The sequence below is a fragment of the Oryctolagus cuniculus genome, chromosome 12 (assembly GCF_964237555.1).
Source record: "Oryctolagus cuniculus chromosome 12, mOryCun1.1, whole genome shotgun sequence".
Lineage (NCBI taxonomy): Eukaryota > Metazoa > Chordata > Mammalia > Lagomorpha > Leporidae > Oryctolagus > Oryctolagus cuniculus.
In genome coordinates, this window is record NC_091443.1 from 13,945,512 (window position 1) to 13,962,637 (window position 17,126).

Sequence of the window (17,126 nt, forward strand, 5' to 3'; positions counted from 1 at the left end):
ACGGTACTCTACTTCTATTTGAAATGGACTTCTCTCTTTGCCGGAGACTCCAGTACAGTACCAGTGATGTGACAGTGTATAATCTGGAGAGTTAGGACCCCGGGCGTGGTGGCTTCTCTCAGCTTGCAACAGCAGCTGCTGGACACTTCAGGGCCTATAACTCATGCCCCTGGCTCCTGTGCCTGTAATCCCAGAGCCTGAGCCCAGATAGTCTTGGCGAGCAGAGAAACCTCAATGTCTGCTGAGGTTAGAGGTTGTTTTTCCAGGGCTTTTGCTGTACCCTGGGGTTCTGAGACTAATCTGCTCCCTAACACACCTTTTCTTTGGGGGTTTGGTAATGGGGCCAGGGACATAAACCTGTCAGATTTCCCTGGTCTGGTAGGTGCTCACTAGTTCTGGTCATGGGTAGTACAGTCCTCTGTGTTGGCAGGTGTGAGGTTGAATCTTCGGTGGGTTTGAGGGCCGGTTGCATGTTCCCCTGAGCTGACTTCAGAACATTTGGAGGGCTTGTCAGGGATGGGGTGATAAAGGAGAGGGAATTAGCGAGAGGTCACTGGGGGTCAAGTCTGACCCTGGATGCATCTAGGCAAAGCCACTGCTGGCCTCCCAGACCTGCGTGACCACTGACACACAAATGAGATTGGGAGATTTAAGAGCGCAATTGTGAAGTTGGCTGTGTTTCAGCGGTGCTCTTGACGTTTCCGGCCACAACACAAAACCCTAGGCAGCTATTGAGGATGTCCCCTGATCATATTCATGACTGAGGACTGTGCAGGGTACCCCACACCTGGCAGAGGTTCTAGGCGACCAAAGGCCTGACTGTGTCTCAGGTCCTATGAGGTAGTATGCCTTGCAAAGTGGTGTTTTCTTTCCCTGGAATCTGCCACAAGTCTGTGGAGTTCCTGTGGACCTTGTCACTCTGGCCAGATGTCGGTGCCCATCATGATATTGAAGGCTCAGACACCAGCAAAGCAGTGCCGGCAGGTAGATGCCAAAAATGTTCAGGCAAAGGTCATCGATGGCAGGACCAATACACACTAGGGACATGGACACTTATGTACCATAACTCGCAACTTCCCAGAATTCAGAACTCAAGCTGAGAACCCACAATAGCACACTCAAGAGAAACTTGTATAACCAGAGTTCATCATGGACAGACTGGCTTGTGTGAAAGGAAGGTTCAGAGATGAAGATTGAGTGAATGCATTGTGGCGCAGGGACCAGGGTCATCCTAAGCATTGCAGGTCAGAGCAGGCCATGGCTCTGTTTTTCTCAAGCGTGCCTGTGGGTTTGTGTGTACTTCTCAGGACTGCTTGCTGATGTCAACGTGGCCGTGCAGGGTGGCAAGAAGTGTGCTTCTGCTGAGGACTTGAGGCCCTACAAGACGATAGAATTCAAACTGCCCTTGGTAAGCGGGAAGCTCCTGGATCTCTAAGGATGGTAAGTGTCGCTCCCCGTCTTCGTGGAGGAATGACACAGGACCCTGCGCTGTTCTTTTGTCTGCTCGGCCCTCCCCGGGTTTGCTGCTGGTTCTTCCCGGGTTGGCTACCGACCCTTCCACCTCCGTGGAAGGGCGGTTCCCCCTGCCACTTTCCCCACTTCCGCGGGGGAGCGGCACACCGCTGGCCGGCTCTCTCGGGGGCTGCACAGGTGTTCCTTCAGATAGATGTTCCCTGATGCATGTTGTCTCTCTCCTCCTTTATAGTCCTCTTCCACCAATCCCAACTCTGCTACCCACACGCCAAGTACGCTGCTCTCCTCCAATCAGGAGCAGGTCCTACAGTTTATTGGTTGAATTGGGGGCAGCTGTGTAGAAGCTGTTTCTCCCTTCCCAGCGCCATATTGTGGGAGAGCAGATGCAGAGAATAAGTCTTAATTCCAGTAACTTAGTCTAGTCCGAGTTGCTCCCAGTTGCTCCCCACAGTAAGCATTTCCAGGGCCAACCCTGGGGACAAAGACCATAGCACTTCACAGGACAGCAGGCTTTTGCATGCTAGCTGGATCCCTTGGCCGCACCTGGGCAACACGTCTGGAGTGTTCTGCCTGTCCTACTTGCACTGTGGCATGTCCCTGGACACTGTGGGCCTGGGAAGGTGGTCAGGCAGAGCAGCTGATGAAGCACCAGGCCTTTGGTGTTGAGGACCCCACCCATTGGCATGTGCTTGGATCAATGATGACTCCCCCATAAACATTCCTTGGAAAAGCTTAACAAAATGAGTGAGAACTCACAACCGTCGTTCTCATCGTGACTTAGGTCCAGCACATTGCCTCTGGCAGGGACCATGGCAGTAATGGCCCACTACCAGGGTAATGGTTCTGTCAAACCCATGGAGTGCTCATGGTGAAAGGTCCATTAGAGCAGCCCCAGGGGGACGATCCCTCAGTTGTCTGCTCTGGGCAGAAGATTGCCTTGTTCATTGGTGAAGTGAGTTTGTGTGGCAGGTCCCCACGTGGGCAGCAGCGTTGAAGGATGCAACAGGGTGTGCAGGTTCGGATTGTGTGGATGAACCCAGGCCATGTATTCAACTCGAGGGTCTGCTGGGTGTGGTCGAGGCCCTGGTTGTCTGTGGAGTGGGTCTCAGAATCGGGTGGTCCTCTACCTGGCCAACAGGAGACACAAATCCTGGTCACCTGGCTAGCATTAGGTCTCTCAGCTGGTGGTCTGATGTGGCAGCAGAGTGCCGGAGGGCTCTGAAGAGATCAGACATCCCCTTGAGTGTGGCATTGACACTTGGCAGTAGTGCCTGTGTGACCTGGTGGTAGGAGTCAACCTGGTATGAATGTTGTGTTCCCTTCTCTTGGGAGAGCCTTCCACAGAGTAGAGTGTCTCTTGGGCTGGGTGCAAAGGAAATGACAGGGACAATGGGATGGGTTGTCTCTGAGGACACCCTGGTGAGAATGGTTGCTGTGAGTTGTCGTGGCCAGGCAAAAAGTTAATCCTTGGAGCTCCCAGGGTGATTCCCAGTGATGTCACAGTTTGATCATGCAGTAGAGTTTAGGCACACGACTGGTACAATTTGGTTGGTGCCTTGGTGGGATTCTAGGCAAATAATGTGCTGGGATTCTTTTGCTGAGGGTGTGAGAGCCACGTAATCTGTTGTACTCTTGACCATGGATGAAGCAGGTTTGCTGGACTGTGCCACGGAGGCCAAGGTACTATGCTTCTCCTATTTGAAATGGACAAACCCCCTTTACCTGGAATCAGAGGCAGAACCAGTGATGTGGTGCAGTTAACTCAGGAGAGTTAGGACCTTGGACATGGTGGCTTCCCTCAGCTTGCACAGCAGCTGGTGGACACTCCAGGGCCTATAACTCATGCCCCTGGCTCCTGTGCCTGCAATCCTGGAGCCTGAGCCCAGATTGTCTTGGCCAGTAGAGAAACCTCGATGTCTAATGGGGTTGGAAGTTGTTTTTCTGGAAACTTGCTGTACCCTGGGGTTCTGAGACTATTCTGCACCTGAACTTACTCTGTCATGGGCAATTGAGTCATGGAGCCAGGGACATAAAGCTTTTGGTTTTCCCTGGTCCGCTGGTGCTCACTTGTCTGGTTGAGGGTAGAGCCGTACTCCTGGTTGGCAGGTGTGAGGTTGAATCTTCGGTGGGTTTGTGGCCCGGTTGCATGTTCTCCTGAGCTGACTTCAGGACATTCAGAGGTCTAGCCAGGGTCAGGGCAATGAGGGAGAGGTGACTGGGGGTCCATTCTCACCCTGGGTGCATCTGGGCAAAGCCCCTGTTGGCCACCTGGACCTGTGAGGCCACTGGCACACAAATGAGATTGGGAGATGCAGGAGCGCAAGTGCTAGGTTGGCTGTGTTTGCAGTGAGTGTCTTGCTCTTTCCGGCCACACAAAGAACCCCTGGGCTGCTGTTGAGGAAGTTCCCTGAGCCTACTCATGACTTGGGACTGTGCAGGGTACCCCACAACTGGCAGAGGTTCCAGGTGACCAAAGACATGACTGAGTCTGAGGTCCTGGGGGGCAGCATGCATCACACAAGCGTTGCTTTCTTTCCCTGGAAGTATCTGCGGGTTTTTCGGGGTGCCCATGGAACTTGTCACTCTGGGCAAGATGTCAGTGTGCATCCACGGTATTAAAGGCTCAGACCCCCAGCTAAGTAGTGCCTGCCAGTATATGCAAAAACTGTCCTGGCAAATGTCACTGGTGGCAGGACCAACACACACTTGGGACACAGATGCACATATAGCATCTCACGCATCTTCCCAGAATGTAGAACTCCAGCTGAGAACCCACTAGGGCCTATTCAGGAGAAGCTTGTGTAGGCCTTGTCAATCATGGACAGACAGGTTCAATGAAGGAAGCCTCAGGGATGAAGATTGATGGGATGTGCTCTGGTGCTTGACACCACAGCAGCCTAGCGTGGCAGCTCGGAACAGGCCAGAGATCTGGTTTCCTCAAGCGTGCTTGTGCTTTGTGTATACGTCACAGGACCGGTCGCTGATGTCGACGTGGCCGTGCAGGGTGGGAAGAAGTGTACTTCTGCTGAGAACTTGAGGCCCTACAAGACACTAGAATTCAAACTGCCCTTGTTGAGTAGCAAGTTCCTGGATCTCTGAGAAAGGTAAGCATGGCCAAGGTCAACCCTGGGGACAAAGGTCATAGCTCTTAACAGCCCCGCAGATACCTGTATGCTTGCTGGAGACTTTGGCCACACCTGGGCCACACCTCTGCAGTGCACCCTCTGTTCTCCTGTGCTGAGGTGTATACCTGGACTCTGGAGGGCTGCAGAGGTGGTTGGGCGGAGCCGCTGATGAAGCACCAGGCCTTTTGGTGTTGAGGATCCCACCCATTGGCATGTGCTTGGATCAATGATGACTCCCCCATAAACATTCCTTGGAAAAGCTGAACAAAATGAGTGAGAACTCACAACCGTCGTTCTCATCGTGACTTAGGTCCAGCACATTGCCTCTAGCAGGGACTATGGCAGTGAGGGCCCACGTCCAGGGTAGCGGTTCTCTCCACAACCCAGGGTGTGGCAATCCCTCAGTTGTCCAATCTGGGCAGCAGAGTGCCTTGCGCAATGGTGCTATGAGTTTGCGTGGCGGCTCCCCACGTGGGCAGCAGTGGCGAAGGATGTAGCAGGGTGTACAGGGTCTGATTGTGCGGATGTGCCCAGGCCACTTATTTCCCACGAGAGTCTGCTGCATGTGGCAAAGACCCTGGTCCCTGTGGGGTAGGTCTCAGAATCAAGTCTTCTCATCTTTGCCAATTGGACCCACGAAGCTCGGTCCCCTGTCTAGGTTTAGGTCTAGGAGCTGGTGGTCTGATGTGGCAGCAGAGTTCTGCAATGGTCTGAAGAGATCAGACATCCCCTTGAGTGTGGCATTGACACTTGGCGGTAGTGCCTGTGTGACCTGGTCGTAGGAGTCAACCTGGCAAGAATGTTGTGTTCCCTTCTCTTGAGAGAGTCTGAGAGTGGAGCAGCTCTTAGGCTTGGTACAAATAAAATGACAAGGACAGAGGGATGGGTTTTCTCAAGGACACCCTGGAGAGCATGGTTGCTATAAGTTCTTGAGGTGCAGCAGCTTGTACTCCATGAATCACCCAGGGTGATCCCCAGTAATGTCATATTTTGATCATGCAGTGGAGCTTGGGCACACATAGGCTGCAGTTTTGAAGGTTCCTTTGTGGGAGGGATAACAGGTGAGCAATCTTGCGGGATCCCTTTAGCTGAGGGTGTGAGTGCAGCGTAATCTGTAGTACCTTGATCATGGATGAAGCAGGTTTGCAGATCTGTGCCACGAAGGACACGGTACTGTACTTCTACTATTTGAAATGGACTTCTCTCTTTACCTGGGCCTCCAAAGCAGGACCAGAGATGTGACACTATATAATCAGGAGAGTTAAGACCCCGGGCATGGTAGCTTCCCTCAGCTTGCAACAGCAGCTGCTGGACACTTCAGGCCCTATAACTCATGCCCCTGGCTCCTGTGCCTGTAATCCCAGAGCCTGAGCCCAGATTGTCTTGGCCAGCAGAGAAACCTCAATGTCTACTGGGGATGGAGGTTGTTTTTTTGGAAACTTGCTATTCCCTGAGATTCTGAGAATAATCAGCTGCCTGAACACACCTTGTCTTGGGCAATTGGGTCATGGAGCCAGGATCATAAACCTTTCGGTTTTCCCTGGTGCAGTCAGTGCTCATTTGTGCTGCTCGTGGGTAGCACAGTCCTCTGGTTTGGCTAGTATGAGGTTGAGTCTTCAGTGGGTTTGAGGGCTGGTTGTATGTTCCCCAGAGCTGACTTCAGGACATTCAGAGGGCTTGCAAGGGTCAGGGCAATTAGGGAGAGGAAATTAGGGAGAGGTCACTGGGGGTCATGTCTGACCCTGGGTGCATCTGGGCAAGGCCCCTGCTGGCTGCGCAGACCTGCGAGACCACTGACACACAAATGAGATTGGGAGATGCAGGAGCGCAAGTGCCAGGTTGGCTGTGTTTGCAGTGGGTCTCTTGCCCTTTCCAGCTGCAACACAGAAACTCTGTGAGCTGTTGAGGAGGTGTCGTGATTATACTCATGACTGGGGACTCTCAGAACACCCCACACTGGCAGAGGATCCAGGACCCAAAGGCCTTTGTGAGTCTTACATCCTGGGGGCAGCATGCATCGCACAAGTGGTTTTTTTCTTTCCCTGGAAGTTGACATGGGTTTGCAGAGTGCCTGTGGACCTTGTCACTCTGGCCCTGAGGTTGTTGTCCACCCATGGTGTTAGAGACTCAGACACCCAACAAAGCAGTACCAGTACATGGATGCCAGAACTGTCATGGCAAAGGTCACCGGTGGCAGGGCCGACACATCCTTGGATACAGATGCATATAAACTGTCATTCAGATCATCCCAGAATTCAGAACTCAAGCCACAAGGCCCACTTAGGAGAAACTTGTATAACCATAGTCCCATCATGGGCAGACATATTGAGTGAAAGGAAGATTCAGGGATGAAAATTGAGGGGCACGCTGTGGTTAAGGACACCACATCAGCCTAGTACGGCAGCTCGGAGCAGGCCAGGGCTCTGGTTTTCTCAAGCGTGCCTGTGGTTTGTGTGTACCTCTCAGGACCGGTCACTGATGTTAGTGTGTCCGTGCAGGGTGGAGAGAAGTATCCTTCTGCTGAGGACTCGAGGCCCTACAAGATGGTAGAATTCAAACTGCCCTTGGTGAGCGGGAAGTTCCTGGATCTCTGAGGACGGTAAGCATGGCCAAGACCAGCACTGGGGACAAAGGCATAGCACTTGACAGCCCCACAGACACCTGAATGCTTGCTGGAGCCTTAGGCCACGCCTGGGCCACACCTCTGCATTGGACCACCTGTCCTCCTTGTGCTGCAGTGTGTCCCTGGACTCTGCGGGGCTGCAGAGGTGGTTGGTGGATCAGCTGACGAAGCACCAGGCCTTTAGTGTTGAGGACCCCACCCATTGGCATGTGCTTGGATTGATGATGACTCCCCCATAAACATTCCTTGGAAAAGCTGAACAAAATGAGTGAGAACTCACAACCGTCGTTCTCATCGTGACTGAGGTCCAGCACATTGCCTCTGGCAGGGACTATGGCAGTGAGGGCCCACGTCCAGGTAGCGGTTCTCTCCACAACCCGGGGTGTGCCTAAGGTGAAAGGTCCATTTGAGTGGAGTCAGCAATTTGATCCCTCAGTTGTCCAATCTGGGGAGCAGAGTGCCTGGTGCAGTGATCCTGGGAGTTTGCGTGATGGCTCCCCATGTGGGGAGCAGTGGGTAAGAATGAAGCAGGTTGTCAGGGTTCCGATTGTGTGCATTTAGGTGGAGCTAAGTATTTACCTCGAGTGTCTGCTGGGTGTGGCCCAGGCCCTGGTTGCCTGTTCAGTGGGTCCTGGGACCAAGTCCTCCTCTTCTTGGCCAACAGGTGACGCGAAGCCTGGGCACCTGGTTAGCATTAAGTTTCTCAGCTAGTGCTCTGATGTGGCAGTAGAGTTCTGCAGGGTTCTAAACAGTTCAGACATGCCCTTGAGTGTGGCATTGACACTTGGCGGTAGTGCCTGTGTGACCTGGTGGTAAGAGTCAACCTGGCAGGAATTTGTGCTGCCTTCCTTGGGCGTGTCCTGCACAGAGTAAAGTGGCTCTTGGGCTGGGTGCAAAGGAAATGACAGGGACAATGGGATGGGTTTTTTCCGAGGACACCCCGGTGAGCATGGTTGCTGTGAGTTCTCTGGGCGGGGCAAAAGGGTATTCCTTGGATCACCCAGGATGAGCCCCAGTAATGTCATATTTTGATCATGCAGTAGAGGTTGTGCACACGTCTGGTGCAGTTTTGTAGGTAGTTGGTGGGAGGGATAACAGGCGAGCAATCTTCCAGAATCCCTTTGCTGAGGGTGTGAATGCAGCTTCATCTGTTGTACTCAAGACTGTGGATGAAGCAGGTTTGCAGGTCTTTGTCACAAAGGATACGGTACTGTGCTTCTCCTTTTTGAAATGGACAAATGCCCTTCAGCTGGGCTTCCAACGCAGGACCGCTGATGTGATGCTGTAAACTCCGGAGAATTAGGTTCTCACACATGGGGGCTTCCCTCAGCTTGCAACAGCAGTACTGGACACTTCAGGGTCTATAATTCATGCCCCTAGCTCCTGTGCCTGTAATCCCAGAGCCTGAGCCCAGATTGTCATGGCCAGCAGAGAAACCTCAATGTCTAATGGGGTTGAAAGTTGTTTTTCTAGGTTACTTGCTGTACCCTGGGGCCTGAGACTAATCTGTTGCCTGAACTCACCTTGTCTTGGGCAACTGGTTCATGGGTCCAGGGACATAAAGCTGTCAATTTTCCCTGGTCCGGTGGTGCTCACTTGTGCCGCTTGTGGGTAGTGTAGTGGTCTGGGTTGGCAGGTGTGAGGCTGAATCTTCGGTGGGTTTGAGGGCTGGTAGCATGCTCCCCTGAGCCATACCTCTGCAGTGGTTGCCTTCCTGCCTGCGCTGGGGCATATCCCTGGACTCTACGCGGTGCAAAGATGGTTAGACTGAGCAGCTGACGAAGCACCAGGCCTTCAGTGTTGAGGGCCCTACACCTTGGCATGTGCTTGGATCGATGATGACTCCCTCATAAACATTCCTTGGAAAAGCTGAACAAAATGAGTGAGAACTCACAACCGTCATTCTCATCGTGACTGAGGTCCAGCACATTGCCTCTGGCAGGGCTGTAGCAGTGAGAGCCCACATCCAGAATTATTTTTCCTGCCACCACACAGTGTTGTTGAAATCCAAGCGTCAGATGTGGGATCATAATAACAAGATATATCTGTTGGCTTTTCCTGGGCTTTAGAGTGCTGGGTGCAGGAGTGCTGTGAGTTTGCATGGTGGCTCCCCACGTGGGAAGGAGCAGTGAAGAATGCATCAGAGTGTGCAAAGGTCCAGTTGTGTAGATTTGCACAGGTCCAAGTGTTTACCTTGTTTTTGGCCCATTAGACCAGAACCCTGGTTGCTGTGTGTCTTTTCCATTATTCAGTTTTACTCTTATTCACCACCAGGAGTCATTTTCTGCCCCTTTGCCAGTGTGAGGTCTCTTTCTCTCTCTCTCTCTCTCTCTCTCTCTCTCTCTTTTTGACAGGCATAGTTAGACAGTGAGAGAGAGAGAGAGAGAAAGGTCTTCCTTTTCCATTGGTTCACCCCGCAAGTGGCCACTACGGCCAGCACGCTGTGCCGATCCGAAGCCAGGATCCAGGTGCTTCCTCCTGGTCTCCCATGCGGGTGCAGGGCCCAAGGACCTGGGCCATCCTCCACTGCACTCCCGGGCCGCAGCAGAGAGCTGGCCTGGAAGAGGAGCCTCCGGAACAGAATCTGGCGCCCCACCCGGGACTAGAACCTGGGGTACTGGCGCTGCAGGCAGAGCATTAGCTTAGTGAGCCATGGCAGCAGCCCGTGTGAGGTCTCTTGAGCTGGAGGTATGTCGTGCTGGGAGAGCCCTGCTTGTTGCCGAAGGGCTCGGTCATATCCTTGAGTTAGGCATTGGGACTTTGTGGTAGTGTGTGTTACCTGATGGTGGACCTCAGCCTGGCATGCATGTAGTGCTTCCTTCCCCCAGGAGAGTGTTTCACAGAGATGTAGCTACTCACGGGCTTGGTGTGAAGGAAGTGACAGGAACAATGCCCTTGGTTGGCTCTGAGTGTCCATGGTTCCTCTGACTTCTTGTGACTGGTCAATGGGTACTCTGAGCTACCCTCCAGGATGATCCCCAGGAATGCCGGAACCTGGTGATGATGATGGTGCTCACATTCCCCCAGTGACAGGTACGTTTGTGTGTGCCCAGGTGCGCAAATCTTTCAGGATCCCTTTGCTGAGTTTATGAGGACAGCATATTCTGTTTCACTCTTGACCGTAGATGAATAAGGTTTCCAGGCCTGTCCCAGGAAGGCCAATGTCCTAGGCTTCTTCTTTTAGAAATGGACCTCCCCCTGTGCCTCCAACACAGGACCGTTGAAGTGGCACTGGAAACCCAAGAGAGTTAGGTCCCCAGGCATGGTGGCTTCCCTCAGCTTGCAGCAGCAACTGCTGGACTCCCTTGGCCTGCTACCCATGACCCTGTCTCTTGTGCCTGTTCTCCCCGTGCCTGAGCCCAGGGTGTCTTGGCCAGTTGAGATGCCTTGGTATCTAGTTGGGTTGGAGGTTATTCCAAACCACTTGCTATACCTTGGTGCTGAGACTATTCAGCTGCCTGAATCTACAGTATCTTGGAAGATGGGTCATCGGGCCAAGGACATCAAGGCTGCAGTTTTCCCATGTGTGATGCTCACAATGCCAGTAATGGGTGGTGCAGACCTGGGAGTGGCAAGTGTGAGGTCAAATTGTTGGCAGGTTTGTGAGCTGATTGAGTGTTTCCTAAGAGCTGAATTCAGATCTGAGGGCATGACAGGGTCAGGGTGATCTGTTGCCTGAATTAGAAAAAGTTTGCTGAGTGTCCATGGCTGACACTGGGTGCATCTAGGTACAAGCTCTGGTGCCCTCTAAGACCTGATAGCCAAAGGTTCACCATTGACACACAGATGAGATGGGGTGATGCAGAAGCACAAGTGGTAGGTTGGTCCTGTTTGTAATGGTGCTCTACCCTTTCCCAGTGCAACACAGAGCACGTGGAGCAGCTGTGAGGAGGTCCCATGTGCGTACTGATATCTAGGGACTCTGCAAAGCGCCCCGTACCTGGGAGAGGTTCCAGGGGGCCAAAGGCCTAACTGTTTCAGGTCCTGTGAGGCAGCAAGTGTCTGCACAAGCAGTCCTTTCTTTCCCTGGAAGCTGTTGAGTGTTTGTGGGGTACCTGTGGACCTTGTCTTTCTGGGCCAGATGTCTGTGCACATCCATGGTTTTGAAAGCCCAGGCCCCCAGCAGAGTGATTTGGCAGGCGAGACCAAAAGCTGTCCAGACAGAGGTTACTGGTGGCATGACCAATAAACCCAGGGGGACACATTCACGCATATACTCTCACTCACAGGTTCCCAGAATTCAGAACTGTGATGAAGGGGTCCGCGCAGGAGAACCTTGTGTACCTGTACTCCCATTCTGGGTAGGCTTGTTTGTGCAAAACAAAGTGTCAGAGATAGAGATTTAGGGGATACTCTGTGGCACGGGACACCACGAGCAGCCTAAGCATGGCAGCTCAGAGCATGGTAGGACACTGATTTTCTCAAATATGCTTCTTGTTTGTGTTTACCTCCCAGGTCCAGTTGTTGATGTTGACGTGGCCAGGGAAGGGCCAGAAGTATTTCTGCTGAGGACTTGAGGCCCTCTAAGGCAGCGGAATTCAAACTGTCCATGTTAGGCAGGAAGTCCCTGTATCTCTGAGGACGGTAAGCATGGCCAAGACCAGCACTGGGGACAAAGCCCATAGCACTTCACAGCCCCACAGACACCTGTATGCTTGCTGCTGCCTTTGGCCATGCCTGGGCCACACCTCTGCAGTTAACCGCCTGTCCTCCTTGTGCTGGGGCTTGTCCCTGGACTCTGCGGGGCTGCAGAGGTGGTTGGGCAGAGCAGCTGATGAAGCACCAGGCCTTTGGTATTGAGGGCCCCACCCCTTGGCATGTGCTTGGATCGATGATGACTCCCCCATAAACATTCCTTGGAAAAGCTGAACAAAATGAGTGAGAACTCACAACCGTCGTTCTCATCGTGACTGAGGTCCAGCACATTGCCTCTGGTAGGTGCGTAGATGTGAGTCCTTTTCCAAAGGTTCAAATTGTGGGCACCATTCCGGGTGTCCATAAAGGGAAATGTGTGACACAAGTGGTACCAGCAACATGATTCCTCAGTTGGCCGTGCCTGGGTAGCAGAGTGTCTGGTGCAATGGTGTTTTCTTTTTTTAGATGTATTTATCTGAGAGTCAGAATTACACATAAAGAGAAGGAGAGGAAGAGTGAGAGAGAGAGGTCTTCTATCTGCTGGTTTACTTCCCAATTGGCCACAACTTCCGGAGCTGTGTCGATCTGATACCAGGAGCCAGGAGCTTCCTCCAGGTCTCTCATGTGGGTGCAGGGCCCAGACTTGAGATATCTTCTACTGCTTTCCCAGGCCATAGCAGAGAGCTGGATTGGAAGTAGAACATCGGTACTTGAACCAGTGCCCATATGGGATGCTTTCACTATAGGTAGTGGCTTTACCTGCTATGCCACAGCACCAACCCTGCAATGCTGTTTTGAGTGGGCATGGTGGTCCCCTAAGTGTGCACGAATGGTGAAGGATGTGGCAGAGCTGTGGTTGCCCAGGGCTATGGAGCCTAGCCCATCCTCAGGTGGCCCTCCTGGGCTGGCTGGATGGGCCTGAGGCCCTGGTTTCCTTAGTGGTCAGTGTCAGGAACTTGTCCTCTTCCTGATATACAGGAGACATGAAGCTAGGTCTCATCCCACATGAGATTTCTAGACCTGGAAGGAAGACCTGGTCTGGCCAGTGGCTCAAGGGGTGGAAGATGGCATGCATCCCCTGCTAATATGGTGTATGCAAGTTGTTTTAGTCTATCATGACCTACTCTCAGGACTTGTCCATGTGGGAATGTAGCTCTGGTTCCCCTTTTTGGGTATTCCACATACAGGGGCATCTCTTGGGCTTTGTGGGAAAGAAATTCCAGGGACAGTGGACTTGGATTGCTCCATGGATAGACCATGGTTGCTGTGACCTCTCTAACCCCAGTAGCAGTTGCTCCATGCAATGGCAGAAGTTACCCATGAAGGAGGCCCAGCTACACAGGTGTGCCCTGGCCAGTTGATGCCTTGTACAAACCCAGGAGACCAAGTATTCCAGGGTTTGTTTGGTGAGGGTGAGAATACTGCAGATTCCTTTGATGAAGAAGGGTTTCAGGCTTATGCCATGAAGTCCTGGGTCCCTGGCCGCTCCTCTTTGAAGCAGCCTTCCTGCTATGTCCAAGCGTCTACTACGGGGCCTTTGATGTGGCACTGGACACTCAGGAGAGCTGCAGCCCTGGGGAATGTTGCTTCCCTCAGCCTCCAGCAGCTTGTGCTGGTTCCCCCTAGGCCTGTAACTCAGGCCCATTTTGGTCAGTGTCTGTTCCCTAGTGATGAGGTCTGGGAAGTATTGCCCCTTTGAAATACCTCCTTGTGTTGGAGGTTCTTTCAGAGTACATGGTCTACCCTAGGGTGCTGAGAGATTTCAGCTGGCTGAGCCCCAAAGTCTTGTGCTTGAATGGGCCATGGGGAAAGGGATGGCAAGGTTGTCCTAGGGAAGGCACCTACGTATGCTGCTCGTGGTGAGTGCAGGCTTCTTCACGGTCAGGTTCCCCAGCGTTATCTTGATGCTGCTCAGGGTTGTGGGGTGACATGTATGAGGCTGACCCTTGGGCAGGTATCCTGGAGATTGCAAGTTCCTTTAGAGGTGACTATGGAAGGCCTGAGGGTGTGGCAGAATCAGGCCCAGAATTGATCCACCCGCATTGCAGGGGAAGCTCTCTGAGAGTATGTGCCTGGCCCATCATGGCAAAGCCCCTTGTGCCTCTGAGGCCCTCTTGGACAACAGAGGGACATTGAAACCAACCTGAAAGGTGGAGGTGCACAAGTGCAAGTGCCAGGTGGGCTACTTGGGCCAGGGCCCTCCCGCCATTGGTGGTGTGCAGCAAAGAACCCTGTAGGCAGCCCTAGATGGCATCCCTTGCCCAAGTTTGGCGCCTGGGATTCTAAGGGCTTTACTTCTTACAGTGTGTGGTCATGGTTAACATGTTGACTGAATCTGAGCCCCATGTAGCCCAAAGCCTAGATACCAGGCACCACATCCTGAGGAGGAGAGCATAGAGTGCCAGTTCTCAGGTACAAGCTGGTGTTTGTGTCTTTGGGTGGATAATGTTTACAAGCCAACATTGTAGGACTAAATGAAAAAGGAAGCATTGTGGTGGACGGACTCCACCCTATTCTGTAAATCTGGCAGGATGCTCTGAGGGGTGTGGCCACACAAGGGCCTGCTACTCATCAACCTGGGTTCAGGGCCTGCAGCCTATCTTGGATTTGGATTCCCTTGGGCTTGGAGGGAATGTGTTGCTGGGAAAAACCGTGTACTGTGGCTGAGTGGACACAAATGGGTGCAGGTTTCCTGTGTCTTGTCCTGATCTGGCAACTGGAGCTCCCTGGAGTGTGGCATGGGTAAGCAGTGGGCCTCGTGGACGTGCTTCATCTCCTGTTTGTCCTGCTGGGCCCCTCTTTTGGTCATCCCACTGCTAGAGTTCTTGAGATCTTCCTGCTGACTTTGCTTCTAGGTGCTGCAAGGTGACTGCCAAGGCAGACCATCTTGGGCTCACATGCACTTTCCATGGCAGGAAAAAAACTCATGGTGATTGTAGTCATTGGAGGCATGTCCCACCAAGATGACTGGAATCCTATACTTGGTGTATAATGGCCTTGGGAACCAGCCAAAAGTGACCCAAGGGCCTCGCTGCTAGGTGACTACGAGTTGGCTCCTTGGTGTCAGGCTGGAATGACATGTGTTCATGATGAAAGCAAGTGCAGAGTTGTGGTGTGTTGACCAGCACATGGTTAGGTGGACAAGGCATGACACTACCCAAGTTCCATAATTGCCAAACACCATGTTCCTTGTTTTTTTTTTTTTTTGTTTTTTTGTTTTGAGACTAGCATAGGACTCTGGTGACTGAAGGAAATTTCAGCCCACAACACAATGGGGTACAACCACACACATTCCCATGTCAAAAGTCACAGGAAGAACCACAGGGAGTCCCACAGGGAGAACTCTTGTGTGCCAGTGGATCCCTGTCCACACATAGGATCCTTGAATGGAAAGGGGGCTAGGGATAAAGACTTTGGGCTTCTGAAAGGGAGCATTGCGCCATGCCTGGCTATGGATTCGGGCCATGATCTGTACACTGGGTCTCTTGTCTCACATGTGCCCCTGGTCTGTGTGCAATTCTCAGGGGAATTGAGATCAGTGGCATTTCTTCTGGAATGATGCAAGATGTACCCTTGGTTGAGTACTGGAGGCACTGGAGGGCACTGGAATCCCTGTGTCCAGTAGGAAGCTCCATTTCGCTGGAGGTCTGAGGAAGGTAAGCATTCACAGGACCAGAGGCCCTGCAAAACCCCAAGTATTCTGGAGACCTGAGGGACCTGTGTGCTGGCACTCCACTGATGGCCTGCTGGCCTGCACTGCTCTGGCAGATTGCCTGGCCTTCTTTCTCTGAGCCATGGACCTGGTCTCCCCAGGCCCATGAAGGTCTTTGTGGTTGCCAGGCTCTTCCCTAGCCCTGCCACAGTGCTCCTCTCCCAGCATGTGGGCATGTGCTTGGATCGATGATGACTCCTGCAAATACATTCCTTGGAAGCTGAACAAAATGAGTGAGAACCTCATACCGTCGTTCTCATTGTGACTGAGGTCCAGCACGTTGCCCCCAGCCAGGGTCCTACAAGGAGTGGGTCCACGTCCCCAGCCTCTTGTTCCCTCCAGCAGTCAGGTTATCAGGATAGGCAAATCCTGCCACCACACAGGCAAACGGAGCCAGTCCTCCGAGACAGTGCCCAGGCCGGGGAGTGCTTGGTGGGATGGGCATATGTGTGGATGTGGTGTTCTTGCAAGGGGCCTTAGGTCTTGGCAGTGTGCTCACCGAACCTGTGTCCACTGTGGTGTGAGGCCCAGATCCCGGGGACTGTGTCCTTGATTGTTTGAGGGGGAGAGCTTAGAACACCAGTTCTTTGACTGGAGGTGGTGCTTGTATCTATGGTCTGCCTCTGTTGTGAGCCAACAGTGTAGGGCAGGTGGAAACAGGGGCCTTGGTGTGGCCAGATTCCACTCTGTTACAATGCAGGCAGGGTATGCTCAGGGGCGTGGCCAATTAAGGGCCTGCCCTTCAAGTCCTGTATCACCATGCCATGCCTGGCTTTGGATGCAGGCCATGACCTGTACACTGCATTGGTCGTCTTACATGTTTCACTGGTCTGTGTGCACTTGACAGGGGAAATTGATGTTGGTGGCATTTCTTCTGGGATGATGCAAGATGTACTCTTTGTTTAGGACCAGAGGCACTGGAGGGCGCTGGAATCCCTGTGTCCAGTAGGAGGCTCCATTTTGCTGGAGCTCGAGAATGGTAAGCATTTCCAGGCCCAGAGGCCTTGTACCACCCCAAGCAATCTGGAGACCAAAGGGCTTATGTGCTGGCTTGCAGGGCTGCGCTGCTCTGGCAGATTGCCTGGCCTTCTTTCTCTGAGCCATGGACCTGGTCTCCCCAGGCCCATGAAGGTCTTTGTGGTCACCAGGCTCTTCCCTAGCCCGGCCACAGTGCTCCCCTCTCAGCATGTGGGCATGTGCTTGGATCGATGATGACTCCTGCAAATACATTCCTTGGAAGCTGAACAAAATGAGTGAGAACCTCATACCGTCGTTCTCATTGTGACTGAGGTCCAGCACGTTGCCCCCAGCCAGGGTCCTACAAGGAGTGGGTCCACGTCCCCAGCCTCTCGTTCCCTCCAGCAGTCAGGTTATCAGGATAGGCAAATCCTGCCACCACACAGGCAAACGGAGCCAGTCCTCCGAGGCAGTGCCCAGGCCGGGGAGTGCTTGGTGGGATGGGCATATGTGTGGATGTGGTGTTCTTGCGAAGGGCCTTAGGTCTTGGCAGTGTGTTCTCCGAACCTGTGACCACTGTGGTGTGAGGCCTAGATCCCGG

General features: G+C 53.0%; 7 non-coding genes across 7 annotated transcripts; all 7 read left to right on the forward strand.

The window, feature by feature from the left end:
- Window positions 1-2,164: 2,164 nt before the first annotated feature.
- LOC127484000 (small nucleolar RNA SNORD116) lies at window positions 2,165-2,258 on the forward strand. The gene has a single exon (XR_007910783.2). It is a non-coding gene; the product is annotated as a small nucleolar RNA SNORD116 (small nucleolar RNA).
- Window positions 2,259-4,818: 2,560 nt separating this feature from the next.
- On the forward strand, window positions 4,819-4,912 carry LOC127484009 (small nucleolar RNA SNORD116). Its single transcript, XR_007910792.1, has one exon. It is a non-coding gene; the product is annotated as a small nucleolar RNA SNORD116 (small nucleolar RNA).
- Window positions 4,913-7,436: 2,524 nt separating this feature from the next.
- On the forward strand, window positions 7,437-7,530 carry LOC127484007 (small nucleolar RNA SNORD116). Its single transcript, XR_007910790.1, has one exon. It is a non-coding gene; the product is annotated as a small nucleolar RNA SNORD116 (small nucleolar RNA).
- A 1,520-nt stretch (window positions 7,531-9,050) lies between these two features.
- Window positions 9,051-9,144, forward strand: LOC127483992 (small nucleolar RNA SNORD116). The gene has a single exon (XR_007910775.1). It is a non-coding gene; the product is annotated as a small nucleolar RNA SNORD116 (small nucleolar RNA).
- Window positions 9,145-12,046: 2,902 nt separating this feature from the next.
- On the forward strand, window positions 12,047-12,140 carry LOC127483994 (small nucleolar RNA SNORD116). The gene has a single exon (XR_007910777.1). It is a non-coding gene; the product is annotated as a small nucleolar RNA SNORD116 (small nucleolar RNA).
- A 3,610-nt stretch (window positions 12,141-15,750) lies between these two features.
- On the forward strand, window positions 15,751-15,842 carry LOC127484012 (small nucleolar RNA SNORD116). The gene has a single exon (XR_007910795.1). It is a non-coding gene; the product is annotated as a small nucleolar RNA SNORD116 (small nucleolar RNA).
- A 928-nt stretch (window positions 15,843-16,770) lies between these two features.
- Window positions 16,771-16,862, forward strand: LOC127484011 (small nucleolar RNA SNORD116). The gene has a single exon (XR_007910794.1). It is a non-coding gene; the product is annotated as a small nucleolar RNA SNORD116 (small nucleolar RNA).
- Window positions 16,863-17,126: the final 264 nt, after the last annotated feature.